Source organism: Ambystoma mexicanum, unplaced genomic scaffold, assembly GCF_040938575.1.
Source record: "Ambystoma mexicanum isolate Mex_15411 unplaced genomic scaffold, UKY_AmexF1_1 Mex_scaf46, whole genome shotgun sequence".
NCBI classification, from domain to species: domain Eukaryota; kingdom Metazoa; phylum Chordata; class Amphibia; order Caudata; family Ambystomatidae; genus Ambystoma; species Ambystoma mexicanum.
In genome coordinates this window covers 531,600-547,332 of record NW_027182462.1, presented here as the reverse complement: position 1 = coordinate 547,332, position 15,733 = coordinate 531,600, and the positions used below count along the sequence as shown (strand labels likewise).

Sequence of the window (15,733 nt, the reverse complement as noted above, 5' to 3'; positions counted from 1 at the left end):
TCAGATGTATGATGACGTACTGAACACATGCAGAGATATACAGCCATTTTTACACAACCAGAAATTCATATACCTGGAGATCTACCTAGGTAAAAACCATGGTTTCTTTGCACTTTCTGTTGTTGGCTGTGAGCAAGCAGCAGGTGGCCTTGTAGCTCAGTGGCAGAGCACTGGTCTCGTAAACCAGGGGTCATGAGTTCAAACCTCATCAGGGCCTCGGGCGGATTATTTTCAAAAAGCACGGGGAAGAGAAGCCAGAGTTGCACCATCTACAGAGAACCTTTTATGACGGGATGCATCCTCATAATTGAAGTCTTCCACAGAAGGAGTGAAATAGAGTTCGAGAGGAAGGCCTAATGTTTTCAGGCAAAGACTGACAAAAACCTTGCAATGTCGCATGTAGCTGCTTTGGTGAAAAGACTGTTCAAGTTCACAATGCAACGGAGGGGTGTTCCCCATCTCCATACAATCATCTCTTTGATAATGTAAACGTGCCAGGCGTGTTGAAAGACAAAGACAGACACAACCGCACATACCAGTTGAAGAAAGACAGCCAGCAAACACATTTGTATAGAGGTAAGCAAGCCTCAATTAGAGATGTGAGTCCCTCCGTTCCTGCGGGAGTCTACAAGTTTAATAAAAAATGAACACATATCTTTCATGTTCTAATGATTACCAATCTTTCTGATTAGCTCTGCATAGCTCCAATGGCTATGTGTGTGTGTGTGTGTGTATGTGCCCGTGTGTGTAGGGGAAGGGGTCGGTAGATGTGTTCACGCAGAGCAAGTTGCATACATCGCCAACAGCCATTCTCTCCTGCTCCTGTGCATCCAGTTCGGAAGCGAACCCACCCAATTGTTCTATATGTCTGCTACCCTGACCGCATTCACACATCATTGGCTATTAGTATGCAGCTTGTGGGCGCTGTCAATGGGATATAAGCACCATTCCCCATGTCTGCAATAGCTAGACCAGATTCTGAGGTATGATGAGCAGGGGTCCAGGCACTTCGCCTGACGAACGCCGGGCTTAGCCCTGCCGGGCCTAGCCCTGAGGGGCCTAACTGGGCATGGCCCTGTGTAAGGTAGGGTGAGCAGGGGACCACTTGCAACTAACCTTCGGCACCAATCAGGCATGGAGAGGTCTGTGCAAATGCCCAGCCCTTTAGCAATCTCGATCTGCAAAACCTTCAACTCCTAATTCTCATGGCTCCCAGAAGCCCTAGCCCATATGCAAATGAGGCGAGTTCCTATCAGCATCCTTGTTCTGCTTGATTTTATCAAAGTGACTGCCTGATTAGTGAAAGGGTATTTATTCTCAGAGGTTTGCTTCAAAGGCGATAATGCAGTAAATAGACAACATTATTCTTTGTAAGTTGATATTGTCTCCTGGATCCTACTCCAGTAACCCTTTTTCTACCTTTACAAATGTCTTCCGTAAGTGGTGCTCAGCAGAAAATGGAGTATAATAACAGTTGACATTTTTTATTTTCTGTTCTATTTTCAAAAACCCTCCGTAGCTGTATTTAAAGCGCAAACACCCCATAAATAACTTGCAATGAGTATTCCATGTCTAAAAGGCAGAGGAGCTGTCATACAACATTAACTGACAATCAAGGAAACCTTGAGGTGAACCAAAAAATGTCCAGAACATTTATTGGTTCAATAATTCAGTTTTGAGGTGAATTAGTAAAAAGTTCCAAAGTTGCTCCAGGTGAGGCTTGAACTCACAACCTCGGCATTGCTCACTGCATGTACTGCTGTATAAGTACCGCGCGCTAACCGATTGCGCCACTGGAGCTGCTGTGTTTTGGTTTTCGACATGAAACTACACCCACAAACACACACACAAGTGTACAAAAGCACCCACAAGCTCTGGCATTGTCTTTTTAGCTGACACCAAATTATGGGTGCCTTGTAGTGCCCATATTGTGCCACTGGAGCTTACCTTTTAGCCTGATATACACTTTGCCACTGATGTTCAGCCAATGGTGCAGTCAAATGTCCCTTCTACATTTTTGTCATGCTGCAGGCAGTGCCACTGGAGCCAGCATGATGCTCTTCCTCATATTCAACACGTGTCAATTGAAACACCTCCCAATGTCATCTTGGCGATGCCTATAAACACCCCAGGACTTTGATGAATTTTTCTCAACAGCAAGTGAGGCAGTTTTCCTGCAAACGGCTGGATGTACCTCAACAAGGAACGCATTGTGGTTCTATTTTGAAGATGGTTGTGTTATTACCTGTAAAGACTTGAATGCCTAACATAATCCCTGTAGACGAGGTGGCCGAGTGGTTAAGGCGATGGACTGCTAATCTGCTGTACACGCGTGGTTTCGAATCCCACCTTTGTCGATTTTAACTTTTGAAATTTTTTTTAAACATCTGCATTGCTCTAAGCACCATTGCCATTGGCTTTCAAAGAACATACAGACAAAAGTGAAAATATGCATGTTAGTTGATTAAGAAGGACACAAACAAGGTTGTCGTGTTACTGGCAGGAATGCAATCTGCTGTGCTTGACTACCCTTTGAGCCAGAATCCGGATAGAAATTTAAAAAAGCAAAGGTAATATCCATATTGTCTCTCTGCTGCCATGTACATGTTTTTTTCAACTTTCACGCATCACATCTCCTCATTAGTCACCCTAAAATTGCACGGAATACGCACAAATTAGCTGCTCCTCAAAAAATCGGCCAGAAAAAAACAGGTCAAATCACAATCATATACATACATTCTCACACACCCTTCAAATATGTCTACCCAGTAAACATCATGTTGTGTGCTCGTTGTGTTGCTGTTATGCGTCATAACCTGAGGGGCTCTGTAGCTCAGTGGCAGAGCACTGGTCTTGTAAACCAGGGGTCGTGAGTTCGATCCTCATCAGGGCCTCCAAATGGTAATTTTCTTGAACATTGTTGAATAGGAACTGATATTGCACATTGTACCTGTGCAACCTTTTACCAATGGATTCGGGCCTATAACAAAGCCACAAGCGCAAGGTGTCTGAATAGTCTGTGGGGAAGGTCGGCTTTCTGGACCTAATTTCTTCAAGAAAAAGACCTTGATAATTTTGTGATGACAGATGCAGATGATCACGGTGAAGCCCTTACTCTATTGAACAGTACAGCGGTTCTGGGTTGCACGCCTTTCTCTATTTTCAGGGACGTTGATGTGGCAAAATTTAATTGGAAAAGGGTTATTGCCATCACTCACTATTTAAATTCAATGACATCACAGGAAGCAGCAGCATCTGAACTTTGATCTTGGCTGGAAACGTTGAATGATGCCAAACACTGGGAAACTGGAGCTTGCGTTATGCTGGTTTTACTACTAATGGTGTGCCATACGGAAGCTCAAGCACCTTCCTCTGGATTAGTGTTGTGAACCCTCCAGGAGCTCTTGTTATATTTTTCTGAACTTCAACTTGATGTGTTTATCTATCAATGGCCGGGTAAGGAAGAACGAGTCAACGATCTTGTTTCTATTATGACAAACATGATCTATTTTTCACTGACTTTGCACCACCATTGTTTTATCTCTTCTTTAAGCATGGGATTCGAGCACCGTTCCCAAACAGACGAGGTGGCCGAGTGGTTAAGGCGATGGACTGCTAATCCATTGTGCTCTGCACGCGTGGGTTCGAATCCCACCTTCGTCGTATTTTTTCTTTATAGTCTGCATTTAAACATAGACCAAAGTCTTTCAACCTCCCTGTGAAAGACAGGAATGAGTACAGATATGGAAATAGAGATGTAAAAATAAGTTCATTGGTGCAGGCGGAGAATGAAATTAGTCAAAGACTTTCCTCGTAGGTTTCCATTCTTTACTATTATAGGAGCCAAAATCAGCGCAGTTAGTAAACTCCCAAGCTTACATCCCAAATTCTTTTTTCTTTTAGTTGTCTGCCTTTTACATGTTCCTTTTGCCATCATTCTGACCTGCTATCTAAACTCATGAACCTGTTCAGCATCCTACTCAATACATACATACCCGTAAAAGTACATACTCAAACGCATACCGACAATGTATCACCAACATAAGCACACACGCTTTCGCAAATCAGATGTATGATGACGTACTGAACACATGCAGAGATATACAGCCATTTTTACACAACCAGAAATTCATATACCTGGAGATCTACCTAGGTAAAAACCATGGTTTCTTTGCACTTTCTGTTGTTGGCTGTGAGCAAGCAGCAGGTGGCCTTGTAGCTCAGTGGCAGAGCACTGGTCTCGTAAACCAGGGGTCATGAGTTCAAACCTCATCAGGGCCTCGGGCGGATTATTTTCAAAAAGCACGGGGAAGAGAAGCCAGAGTTGCACCATCTACAGAGAACCTTTTATGACGGGATGCATCCTCATAATTGAAGTCTTCCACAGAAGGAGTGAAATAGAGTTCGAGAGGAAGGCCTAATGTTTTCAGGCAAAGACTGACAAAAACCTTGCAATGTCGCATGTAGCTGCTTTGGTGAAAAGACTGTTCAAGTTCACAATGCAACGGAGGGGTGTTCCCCATCTCCATACAATCATCTCTTTGATAATGTAAACGTGCCAGGCGTGTTGAAAGACAAAGACAGACACAACCGCACATACCAGTTGAAGAAAGACAGCCAGCAAACACATTTGTATAGAGGTAAGCAAGCCTCAATTAGAGATGTGAGTCCCTCCGTTTCTGCGGGAGTCCACAAGTTTAATAAAAAATGAACACATATCGTTCATGTTCTAATGATTACCAATCTTTCTGATTAGCTCTGCATAGCTCCAATGGCTATGTGTGTGTGTGTGTGTGTATGTGCCCGTGTGTGTAGGGGAAGGGGTCGGTAGATGTGTTCACGCAGAGCAAGTTGCATACATCGCCAACAGCCATTCTCTCCTGCTCCTGTGCATCCAGTTCGGAAGCGAACCCACCCAATTGTTCTATATGTCTGCTACCCTGACCGCATTCACACATCATTGGCTATTAGTATGCAGCTTGTGGGCGCTGTCAATGGGATATAAGCACCATTCCCCATGTCTGCAATAGCTAGACCAGATTCTGAGGTATGATGAGCAGGGGTCCAGGCACTTCGCCTGACGAACGCCGGGCTTAGCCCTGCCGGGCCTAGCCCTGAGGGGCCTAACTGGGCATGGCCCTGTGTAAGGTAGGGTGAGCAGGGGACCACTTGCAACTAACCTTCGGCACCAATCAGGCATGGAGAGGTCTGTGCAAATGCCCAGCCCTTTAGCAATCTCGATCTGCAAAACCTTCAACTCCTAATTCTCATGGCTCCCAGAAGCCCTAGCCCATATGCAAATGAGGCGAGTTCCTATCAGCATCCTTGTTCTGCTTGATTTTATCAAAGTGACTGCCTGATTAGTGAAAGGGTATTTATTCTCAGAGGTTTGCTTCAAAGGCGATAATGCAGTAAATAGACAACATTATTCTTTGTAAGTTGATATTGTCTCCTGGATCCTACTCCAGTAACCCTTTTTCTACCTTTACAAATGTCTTCCGTAAGTGGTGCTCAGCAGAAAATGGAGTATAATAACAGTTGACATTTTTTATTTTCTGTTCTATTTTCAAAAACCCTCCGTAGCTGTATTTAAAGCGCAAACACCCCATAAATAACTTGCAATGAGTATTCCATGTCTAAAAGGCAGAGGAGCTGTCATACAACATTAACTGACAATCAAGGAAACCTTGAGGTGAACCAAAAAATGTCCAGAACATTTATTGGTTCAATAATTCAGTTTTGAGGTGAATTAGTAAAAAGTTCCAAAGTTGCTCCAGGTGAGGCTTGAACTCACAACCTCGGCATTGCTCACTGCATGTACTGCTGTATAAGTACCGCGCGCTAACCGATTGCGCCACTGGAGCTGCTGTGTTTTGGTTTTCGACATGAAACTACACCCACAAACACACACACAAGTGTACAAAAGCACCCACAAGCTCTGGCATTGTCTTTTTAGCTGACACCAAATTATGGGTGCCTTGTAGTGCCCATATTGTGCCACTGGAGCTTACCTTTTAGCCTGATATACACTTTGCCACTGATGTTCAGCCAATGGTGCAGTCAAATGTCCCTTCTACATTTTTGTCATGCTGCAGGCAGTGCCACTGGAGCCAGCATGATGCTCTTCCTCATATTCAACACGTGTCAATTGAAACACCTCCCAATGTCATCTTGGCGATGCCTATAAACACCCCAGGACTTTGATGAATTTTTCTCAACAGCAAGTGAGGCAGTTTTCCTGCAAACGGCTGGATGTACCTCAACAAGGAACGCATTGTGGTTCTATTTTGAAGATGTTTGTGTTATTACCTGTAAAGACTTGAATGCCTAACATAATCCCTGTAGACGAGGTGGCCGAGTGGTTAAGGCGATGGACTGCTAATCTGCTGTACACGCGTGGTTTCGAATCCCACCTTTGTCGATTTTAACTTTTGAAATCTTTTTTAAACATCTGCATTGCTCTAAGCACCATTGCCATTGGCTTTCAAAGAACATACAGACAAAAGTGAAAATATGCATGTTAGTTGATTAAGAAGGACACAAACAAGGTTGTCGTGTTACTGGCAGGAATGCAATCTGCTGTGCTTGACTACCCTTTGAGCCAGAATCCGGATAGAAATTTAAAAAAGCAAAGGTAATATCCATATTGTCTCTCTGCTGCCATGTACATGTTTTTTTCAACTTTCACGCATCACATCTCCTCATTAGTCACCCTAAAATTGCACGGAATACGCACAAATTAGCTGCTCCTCAAAAAATCGGCCAGAAAAAAACAGGTCAAATCACAATCATATACATACATTCTCACACACCCTTCAAATATGTCTACCCAGTAAACATCATGTTGTGTGCTCGTTGTGTTGCTGTTATGCGTCGTAACCTGAGGGGCTCTGTAGCTCAGTGGCAGAGCACTGGTCTTGTAAACCAGGGGTCGTGAGTTCGATCCTCATCAGGGCCTCCAAATGGTAATTTTCTTGAACATTGTTGAATAGGAACTGATATTGCACATTGTACCTGTGCAACCTTTTACCAATGGATTCGGGCCTATAACAAAGCCACAAGCGCAAGGTGTCTGAATAGTCTGTGGGGAAGGTCGGCTTTCTGGACCTAATTTCTTCAAGAAAAAGACCTTGATAATTTTGTGATGACAGATGCAGATGATCACGGTGAAGCCCTTACTCTATTGAACAGTACAGCGGTTCTGGGTTGCACGCCTTTCTCTATTTTCAGGGACGTTGATGTGGCAAAATTTAATTGGAAAAGGGTTATTGCCATCACTCACTATTTAAATTCAATGACATCACAGGAAGCAGCAGCATCTGAACTTTGATCTTGGCTGGAAACGTTGAATGATGCCAAACACTGGGAAACTGGAGCTTGCGTTATGCTGGTTTTACTACTAATGGTGTGCCATACGGAAGCTCAAGCACCTTCCTCTGGATTAGTGTTGTGAACCCTCCAGGAGCTCTTGTTATATTTTTCTGAACTTCAACTTGATGTGTTTATCTATCAATGGCCGGGTAAGGAAGAACGAGTCAACGATCTTGTTTCTATTATGACAAACATGATCTATTTTTCACTGACTTTGCACCACCATTGTTTTATCTCTTCTTTAAGCATGGGATTCGAGCACCGTTCCCAAACAGACGAGGTGGCCGAGTGGTTAAGGCGATGGACTGCTAATCCATTGTGCTCTGCACGCGTGGGTTCGAATCCCACCTTCGTCGTATTTTTTCTTTATAGTCTGCATTTAAACATAGACCAAAGTCTTTCAACCTCCCTGTGAAAGACAGGAATGAGTACAGATATGGAAATAGAGATGTAAAAATAAGTTCATTGGTGCAGGCGGAGAATGAAATTAGTCAAAGACTTTCCTCGTAGGTTTCCATTCTTTACTATTATAGGAGCCAAAATCAGCGCAGTTAGTAAACTCCCAAGCTTACATCCCAAATTCTTTTTTCTTTTAGTTGTCTGCCTTTTACATGTTCCTTTTGCCATCATTCTGACCTGCTATCTAAACTCATGAACCTGTTCAGCATCCTACTCAATACATACATACCCGTAAAAGTACATACTCAAACGCATACCGACAATGTATCACCAACATAAGCACACACGCTTTCGCAAATCAGATGTATGATGACGTACTGAACACATGCAGAGATATACAGCCATTTTTACACAACCAGAAATTCATATACCTGGAGATCTACCTAGGTAAAAACCATGGTTTCTTTGCACTTTCTGTTGTTGGCTGTGAGCAAGCAGCAGGTGGCCTTGTAGCTCAGTGGCAGAGCACTGGTCTCGTAAACCAGGGGTCATGAGTTCAAACCTCATCAGGGCCTCGGGCGGATTATTTTCAAAAAGCACGGGGAAGAGAAGCCAGAGTTGCACCATCTACAGAGAACCTTTTATGACGGGATGCATCCTCATAATTGAAGTCTTCCACAGAAGGAGTGAAATAGAGTTCGAGAGGAAGGCCTAATGTTTTCAGGCAAAGACTGACAAAAACCTTGCAATGTCGCATGTAGCTGCTTTGGTGAAAAGACTGTTCAAGTTCACAATGCAACGGAGGGGTGTTCCCCATCTCCATACAATCATCTCTTTGATAATGTAAACGTGCCAGGCGTGTTGAAAGACAAAGACAGACACAACCGCACATACCAGTTGAAGAAAGACAGCCAGCAAACACATTTGTATAGAGGTAAGCAAGCCTCAATTAGAGATGTGAGTCCCTCCGTTTCTGCGGGAGTCCACAAGTTTAATAAAAAATGAACACATATCTTTCATGTTCTAATGATTACCAATCTTTCTGATTAGCTCTGCATAGCTCCAATGGCTATGTGTGTGTGTGTGTGTGTATGTGCCCGTGTGTGTAGGGGAAGGGGTCGGTAGATGTGTTCACGCAGAGCAAGTTGCATACATCGCCAACAGCCATTCTCTCCTGCTCCTGTGCATCCAGTTCGGAAGCGAACCCACCCAATTGTTCTATATGTCTGCTACCCTGACCGCATTCACACATCATTGGCTATTAGTATGCAGCTTGTGGGCGCTGTCAATGGGATATAAGCACCATTCCCCATGTCTGCAATAGCTAGACCAGATTCTGAGGTATGATGAGCAGGGGTCCAGGCACTTCGCCTGACGAACGCCGGGCTTAGCCCTGCCGGGCCTAGCCCTGAGGGGCCTAACTGGGCATGGCCCTGTGTAAGGTAGGGTGAGCAGGGGACCACTTGCAACTAACCTTCGGCACCAATCAGGCATGGAGAGGTCTGTGCAAATGCCCAGCCCTTTAGCAATCTCGATCTGCAAAACCTTCAACTCCTAATTCTCATGGCTCCCAGAAGCCCTAGCCCATATGCAAATGAGGCGAGTTCCTATCAGCATCCTTGTTCTGCTTGATTTTATCAAAGTGACTGCCTGATTAGTGAAAGGGTATTTATTCTCAGAGGTTTGCTTCAAAGGCGATAATGCAGTAAATAGACAACATTATTCTTTGTAAGTTGATATTGTCTCCTGGATCCTACTCCAGTAACCTTTTTTCTACCTTTAATAATGTCTTCCGTAAGTGGTGCTCAGCAGAAAATGGAGTATAATAACAGTTGACATTTTTTATTTTCTGTTCTATTTTCAAAAACCCTCCGTAGCTGTATTTAAAGCGCAAACACCCCATAAATAACTTGCAATGAGTATTCCATGTCTAAAAGGCAGAGGAGCTGTCATACAACATTAACTGACAATCAAGGAAACCTTGAGGTGAACCAAAAAATGTCCAGAACATTTATTGGTTCAATAATTCAGTTTTGAGGTGAATTAGTAAAAAGTTCCAAAGTTGCTCCAGGTGAGGCTTGAACTCACAACCTCGGCATTGCTCACTGCATGTACTGCTGTATAAGTACCGCGCGCTAACCGATTGCGCCACTGGAGCTGCTGTGTTTTGGTTTTCGACATGAAACTACACCCACAAACACACACACAAGTGTACAAAAGCACCCACAAGCTCTGGCATTGTCTTTTTAGCTGACACCAAATTATGGGTGCCTTGTAGTGCCCATATTGTGCCACTGGAGCTTACCTTTTAGCCTGATATACACTTTGCCACTGATGTTCAGCCAATGGTGCAGTCAAATGTCCCTTCTACATTTTTGTCATGCTGCAGGCAATGCCACTGGAGCCAGCATGATGCTCTTCCTCATATTCAACACGTGTCAATTGAAACACCTCCCAATGTCATCTTGGCGATGCCTATAAACACCCCAGGACTTTGATGAATTTTTCTCAACAGCAAGTGAGGCAGTTTTCCTGCAAACGGCTGGATGTACCTCAACAAGGAACGCATTGTGGTTCTATTTTGAAGATGTTTGTGTTATTACCTGTAAAGACTTGAATGCCTAACATAATCCCTGTAGACGAGGTGGCCGAGTGGTTAAGGCGATGGACTGCTAATCTGCTGTACACGCGTGGTTTCGAATCCCACCTTTGTCGATTTTAACTTTTGAAATCTTTTTTAAACATCTGCATTGCTCTAAGCACCATTGCCATTGGCTTTCAAAGAACATACAGACAAAAGTGAAAATATGCATGTTAGTTGATTAAGAAGGACACAAACAAGGTTGTCGTGTTACTGGCAGGAATGCAATCTGCTGTGCTTGACTACCCTTTGAGCCAGAATCCGGATAGAAATTTAAAAAAGCAAAGGTAATATCCATATTGTCTCTCTGCTGCCATGTACATGTTTTTTTCAACTTTCACGCATCACATCTCCTCATTAGTCACCCTAAAATTGCACGGAATACGCACAAATTAGCTGCTCCTCAAAAAATCGGCCAGAAAAAAACAGGTCAAATCACAATCATATACATACATTCTCACACACCCTTCAAATATGTCTACCCAGTAAACATCATGTTGTGTGCTCGTTGTGTTGCTGTTATGCGTCGTAACCTGAGGGGCTCTGTAGCTCAGTGGCAGAGCACTGGTCTTGTAAACCAGGGGTCGTGAGTTCGATCCTCATCAGGGCCTCCAAATGGTAATTTTCTTGAACATTGTTGAATAGGAACTGATATTGCACATTGTACCTGTGCAACCTTTTACCAATGGATTCGGGCCTATAACAAAGCCACAAGCGCAAGGTGTCTGAATAGTCTGTGGGGAAGGTCGGCTTTCTGGACCTAATTTCTTCAAGAAAAAGACCTTGATAATTTTGTGATGACAGATGCAGATGATCACGGTGAAGCCCTTACTCTATTGAACAGTACAGCGGTTCTGGGTTGCACGCCTTTCTCTATTTTCAGGGACGTTGATGTGGCAAAATTTAATTGGAAAAGGGTTATTGCCATCACTCACTATTTAAATTCAATGACATCACAGGAAGCAGCAGCATCTGAACTTTGATCTTGGCTGGAAACGTTGAATGATGCCAAACACTGGGAAACTGGAGCTTGCGTTATGCTGGTTTTACTACTAATGGTGTGCCATACGGAAGCTCAAGCACCTTCCTCTGGATTAGTGTTGTGAACCCTCCAGGAGCTCTAGTTATATTTTTCTGAACTTCAACTTGATGTGTTTATCTATCAATGGCCGGGTAAGGAAGAACGAGTCAACGATCTTGTTTCTATTATGACAAACATGATCTATTTTTCACTGACTTTGCACCACCATTGTTTTATCTCTTCTTTAAGCATGGGATTCGAGCACCGTTCCCAAACAGACGAGGTGGCCGAGTGGTTAAGGCGATGGACTGCTAATCCATTGTGCTCTGCACGCGTGGGTTCGAATCCCACCTTCGTCGTATTTTTTCTTTATAGTCTGCATTTAAACATAGACCAAAGTCTTTCAACCTCCCTGTGAAAGACAGGAATGAGTACAGATATGGAAATAGAGATGTAAAAATAAGTTCATTGGTGCAGGCGGAGAATGAAATTAGTCAAAGACTTTCCTCGTAGGTTTCCATTCTTTACTATTATAGGAGCCAAAATCAGCGCAGTTAGTAAACTCCCAAGCTTACATCCCAAATTCTTTTTTCTTTTAGTTGTCTGCCTTTTACATGTTCCTTTTGCCATCATTCTGACCTGCTATCTAAACTCATGAACCTGTTCAGCATCCTACTCAATACATACATACCCGTAAAAGTACATACTCAAACGCATACCGACAATGTATCACCAACATAAGCACACACGCTTTCGCAAATCAGATGTATGATGACGTACTGAACACATGCAGAGATATACAGCCATTTTTACACAACCAGAAATTCATATACCTGGAGATCTACCTAGGTAAAAACCATGGTTTCTTTGCACTTTCTGTTGTTGGCTGTGAGCAAGCAGCAGGTGGCCTTGTAGCTCAGTGGCAGAGCACTGGTCTCGTAAACCAGGGGTCATGAGTTCAAACCTCATCAGGGCCTCGGGCGGATTATTTTCAAAAAGCACGGGGAAGAGAAGCCAGAGTTGCACCATCTACAGAGAACCTTTTATGACGGGATGCATCCTCATAATTGAAGTCTTCCACAGAAGGAGTGAAATAGAGTTCGAGAGGAAGGCCTAATGTTTTCAGGCAAAGACTGACAAAAACCTTGCAATGTCGCATGTAGCTGCTTTGGTGAAAAGACTGTTCAAGTTCACAATGCAACGGAGGGGTGTTCCCCATCTCCATACAATCATCTCTTTGATAATGTAAACGTGCCAGGCGTGTTGAAAGACAAAGACAGACACAACCGCACATACCAGTTGAAGAAAGACAGCCAGCAAACACATTTGTATAGAGGTAAGCAAGCCTCAATTAGAGATGTGAGTCCCTCCGTTTCTGCGGGAGTCCACAAGTTTAATAAAAAATGAACACATATCTTTCATGTTCTAATGATTACCAATCTTTCTGATTAGCTCTGCATAGCTCCAATGGCTATGTGTGTGTGTGTGTGTGTATGTGCCCGTGTGTGTAGGGGAAGGGGTCGGTAGATGTGTTCACGCAGAGCAAGTTGCATACATCGCCAACAGCCATTCTCTCCTGCTCCTGTGCATCCAGTTCGGAAGCGAACCCACCCAATTGTTCTATATGTCTGCTACCCTGACCGCATTCACACATCATTGGCTATTAGTATGCAGCTTGTGGGCGCTGTCAATGGGATATAAGCACCATTCCCCATGTCTGCAATAGCTAGACCAGATTCTGAGGTATGATGAGCAGGGGTCCAGGCACTTCGCCTGACGAACGCCTGACAAACGCCGGGCTTAGCCCTGCCGGGCCTAGCCCTGAGGGGCCTAACTGGGCATGGCCCTGTGTAAGGTAGGGTGAGCAGGGGACCACTTGCAACTAACCTTCGGCACCATTCAGGCATGGAGAGGTCTGTGCAAATGCCCAGCCCTTTAGCAATCTCGATCTGCAAAACCTTCAACTCCTAATTCTCATGGCTCCCAGAAGCCCTAGCCCATATGCAAATGAGGCGAGTTCCTATCAGCATCCTTGTTCTGCTTGATTTTATCAAAGTGACTGCCTGATTAGTGAAAGGGTATTTATTCTCAGAGGTTTGCTTCAAAGGCGATAATGCAGTAAATAGACAACATTATTCTTTGTAAGTTGATATTGTCTCCTGGATCCTACTCCAGTAACCCTTTTTCTACCTTTACAAATGTCTTCCGTAAGTGGTGCTCAGCAGAAAATGGAGTATAATAACAGTTGACATTTTTTATTTTCTGTTCTATTTTCAAAAACCCTCCGTAGCTGTATTTAAAGCGCAAACACCCCATAAATAACTTGCAATGAGTATTCCATGTCTAAAAGGCAGAGGAGCTGTCATACAACATTAACTGACAATCAAGGAAACCTTGAGGTGAACCAAAAAATGTCCAGAACATTTATTGGTTCAATAATTCAGTTTTGAGGTGAATTAGTAAAAAGTTCCAAAGTTGCTCCAGGTGAGGCTTGAACTCACAACCTCGGCATTGCTCACTGCATGTACTGCTGTATAAGTACCGCGCGCTAACCGATTGCGCCACTGGAGCTGCTGTGTTTTGGTTTTCGACATGAAACTACACCCACAAACACACACACAAGTGTACAAAAGCACCCACAAGCTCTGGCATTGTCTTTTTAGCTGACACCAAATTATGGGTGCCTTGTAGTGCCCATATTGTGCCACTGGAGCTTACCTTTTAGCCTGATATACACTTTGCCACTGATGTTCAGCCAATGGTGCAGTCAAATGTCCCTTCTACATTTTTGTCATGCTGCAGGCAGTGCCACTGGAGCCAGCATGATGCTCTTCCTCATATTCAACACGTGTCAATTGAAACACCTCCCAATGTCATCTTGGCGATGCCTATAAACACCCCAGGACTTTGATGAATTTTTCTCAACAGCAAGTGAGGCAGTTTTCCTGCAAACGGCTGGATGTACCTCAACAAGGAACGCATTGTGGTTCTATTTTGAAGATGTTTGTGTTATTACCTGTAAAGACTTGAATGCCTAACATAATCCCTGTAGACGAGGTGGCCGAGTGGTTAAGGCGATGGACTGCTAATCTGCTGTACACGCGTGGTTTCGAATCCCACCTTTGTCGATTTTAACTTTTGAAATCTTTTTTAAACATCTGCATTGCTCTAAGCACCATTGCCATTGGCTTTCAAAGAACATACAGACAAAAGTGAAAATATGCATGTTAGTTGATTAAGAAGGACACAAACAAGGTTGTCGTGTTACTGGCAGGAATGCAATCTGCTGTGCTTGACTACCCTTTGAGCCAGAATCCGGATAGAAATTTAAAAAAGCAAAGGTAATATCCATATTGTCTCTCTGCTGCCATGTACATGTTTTTTTCAACTTTCACGCATCACATCTCCTCATTAGTCACCCTAAAATTGCACGGAATACGCACAAATTAGCTGCTCCTCAAAAAATCGGCCAGAAAAAAACAGGTCAAATCACAATCATATACATACATTCTCACACACCCTTCAAATATGTCTACCCAGTAAACATCATGTTGTGTGCTCGTTGTGTTGCTGTTATGCGTCGTAACCTGAGGGGCTCTGTAGCTCAGTGGCAGAGCACTGGTCTTGTAAACCAGGGGTCGTGAGTTCGATCCTCATCAGGGCCTCCAAATGGTAATTTTCTTGAACATTGTTGAATAGGAACTGATATTGCACATTGTACCTGTGCAACCTTTTACCAATGGATTCGGGCCTATAACAAAGCCACAAGCGCAAGGTGTCTGAATAGTCTGTGGGGAAGGTCGGCTTTCTGGACCTAATTTCTTCAAGAAAAAGACCTTGATAATTTTGTGATGACAGATGCAGATGATCACGGTGAAGCCCTTACTCTATTGAACAGTACAGCGGTTCTGGGTTGCACGCCTTTCTCTATTTTCAGGGACGTTGATGTGGCAAAATTTAATTGGAAAAGGGTTATTGCCATCACTCACTATTTAAATTCAATGACATCACAGGAAGCAGCAGCATCTGAACTTTGATCTTGGCTGGAAACGTTGAATGATGCCAAACACTGGGAAACTGGAGCTTGCGTTATGCTGGTTTTACTACTAATGGTGTGCCATACGGAAGCTCAAGCACCTTCCTCTGGATTAGTGTTGTGAACCCTCCAGGAGCTCTTGTTATATTTTTCTGAACTTCAACTTGATGTGTTTATCTATCAATGGCCGGGTAAGGAAGAACGAGTCAACGATCTTGTTTCTATTATGACAAACATGATCTATTTTTCACTGACTTTGCACCAC

The 15,733-nt window shown here is 43.6% G+C and overlaps 15 non-coding genes across 15 annotated transcripts; 11 read left to right on the top strand and 4 right to left on the bottom strand.

Moving 5' to 3' along the window:
• The first annotated feature begins 145 nt into the window (after positions 1–145).
• Positions 146–217, top strand: TRNAT-CGU (transfer RNA threonine (anticodon CGU)). The gene has a single exon. It is a non-coding gene; the product is annotated as a tRNA-Thr (tRNA).
• Positions 218–1,705: 1,488 nt separating this feature from the next.
• TRNAI-UAU (transfer RNA isoleucine (anticodon UAU)) lies at positions 1,706–1,800 on the bottom strand. The gene is made up of 2 exons: positions 1,763–1,800; positions 1,706–1,741 (listed from the first exon to the last, which is right to left on the bottom strand). It is a non-coding gene; the product is annotated as a tRNA-Ile (tRNA).
• A 1,022-nt stretch (positions 1,801–2,822) lies between these two features.
• TRNAT-UGU (transfer RNA threonine (anticodon UGU)) lies at positions 2,823–2,894 on the top strand. Its single transcript has one exon. It is a non-coding gene; the product is annotated as a tRNA-Thr (tRNA).
• A 687-nt stretch (positions 2,895–3,581) lies between these two features.
• Positions 3,582–3,663, top strand: TRNAS-GCU (transfer RNA serine (anticodon GCU)). The gene has a single exon. It is a non-coding gene; the product is annotated as a tRNA-Ser (tRNA).
• A 546-nt stretch (positions 3,664–4,209) lies between these two features.
• On the top strand, positions 4,210–4,281 carry TRNAT-CGU (transfer RNA threonine (anticodon CGU)). The gene has a single exon. It is a non-coding gene; the product is annotated as a tRNA-Thr (tRNA).
• A 1,488-nt stretch (positions 4,282–5,769) lies between these two features.
• TRNAI-UAU (transfer RNA isoleucine (anticodon UAU)) lies at positions 5,770–5,864 on the bottom strand. The gene is made up of 2 exons: positions 5,827–5,864; positions 5,770–5,805 (listed from the first exon to the last, which is right to left on the bottom strand). It is a non-coding gene; the product is annotated as a tRNA-Ile (tRNA).
• A 1,022-nt stretch (positions 5,865–6,886) lies between these two features.
• TRNAT-UGU (transfer RNA threonine (anticodon UGU)) lies at positions 6,887–6,958 on the top strand. Its single transcript has one exon. It is a non-coding gene; the product is annotated as a tRNA-Thr (tRNA).
• A 687-nt stretch (positions 6,959–7,645) lies between these two features.
• On the top strand, positions 7,646–7,727 carry TRNAS-GCU (transfer RNA serine (anticodon GCU)). The gene has a single exon. It is a non-coding gene; the product is annotated as a tRNA-Ser (tRNA).
• Positions 7,728–8,273: 546 nt separating this feature from the next.
• On the top strand, positions 8,274–8,345 carry TRNAT-CGU (transfer RNA threonine (anticodon CGU)). The gene has a single exon. It is a non-coding gene; the product is annotated as a tRNA-Thr (tRNA).
• Positions 8,346–9,833: 1,488 nt separating this feature from the next.
• TRNAI-UAU (transfer RNA isoleucine (anticodon UAU)) lies at positions 9,834–9,928 on the bottom strand. Its single transcript has 2 exons — positions 9,891–9,928; positions 9,834–9,869 (listed from the first exon to the last, which is right to left on the bottom strand). It is a non-coding gene; the product is annotated as a tRNA-Ile (tRNA).
• Positions 9,929–10,950: 1,022 nt separating this feature from the next.
• On the top strand, positions 10,951–11,022 carry TRNAT-UGU (transfer RNA threonine (anticodon UGU)). The gene has a single exon. It is a non-coding gene; the product is annotated as a tRNA-Thr (tRNA).
• Positions 11,023–11,709: 687 nt separating this feature from the next.
• Positions 11,710–11,791, top strand: TRNAS-GCU (transfer RNA serine (anticodon GCU)). Its single transcript has one exon. It is a non-coding gene; the product is annotated as a tRNA-Ser (tRNA).
• Positions 11,792–12,337: 546 nt separating this feature from the next.
• On the top strand, positions 12,338–12,409 carry TRNAT-CGU (transfer RNA threonine (anticodon CGU)). Its single transcript has one exon. It is a non-coding gene; the product is annotated as a tRNA-Thr (tRNA).
• Positions 12,410–13,908: 1,499 nt separating this feature from the next.
• On the bottom strand, positions 13,909–14,003 carry TRNAI-UAU (transfer RNA isoleucine (anticodon UAU)). The gene is made up of 2 exons: positions 13,966–14,003; positions 13,909–13,944 (listed from the first exon to the last, which is right to left on the bottom strand). It is a non-coding gene; the product is annotated as a tRNA-Ile (tRNA).
• Positions 14,004–15,025: 1,022 nt separating this feature from the next.
• TRNAT-UGU (transfer RNA threonine (anticodon UGU)) lies at positions 15,026–15,097 on the top strand. The gene has a single exon. It is a non-coding gene; the product is annotated as a tRNA-Thr (tRNA).
• Positions 15,098–15,733: the final 636 nt, after the last annotated feature.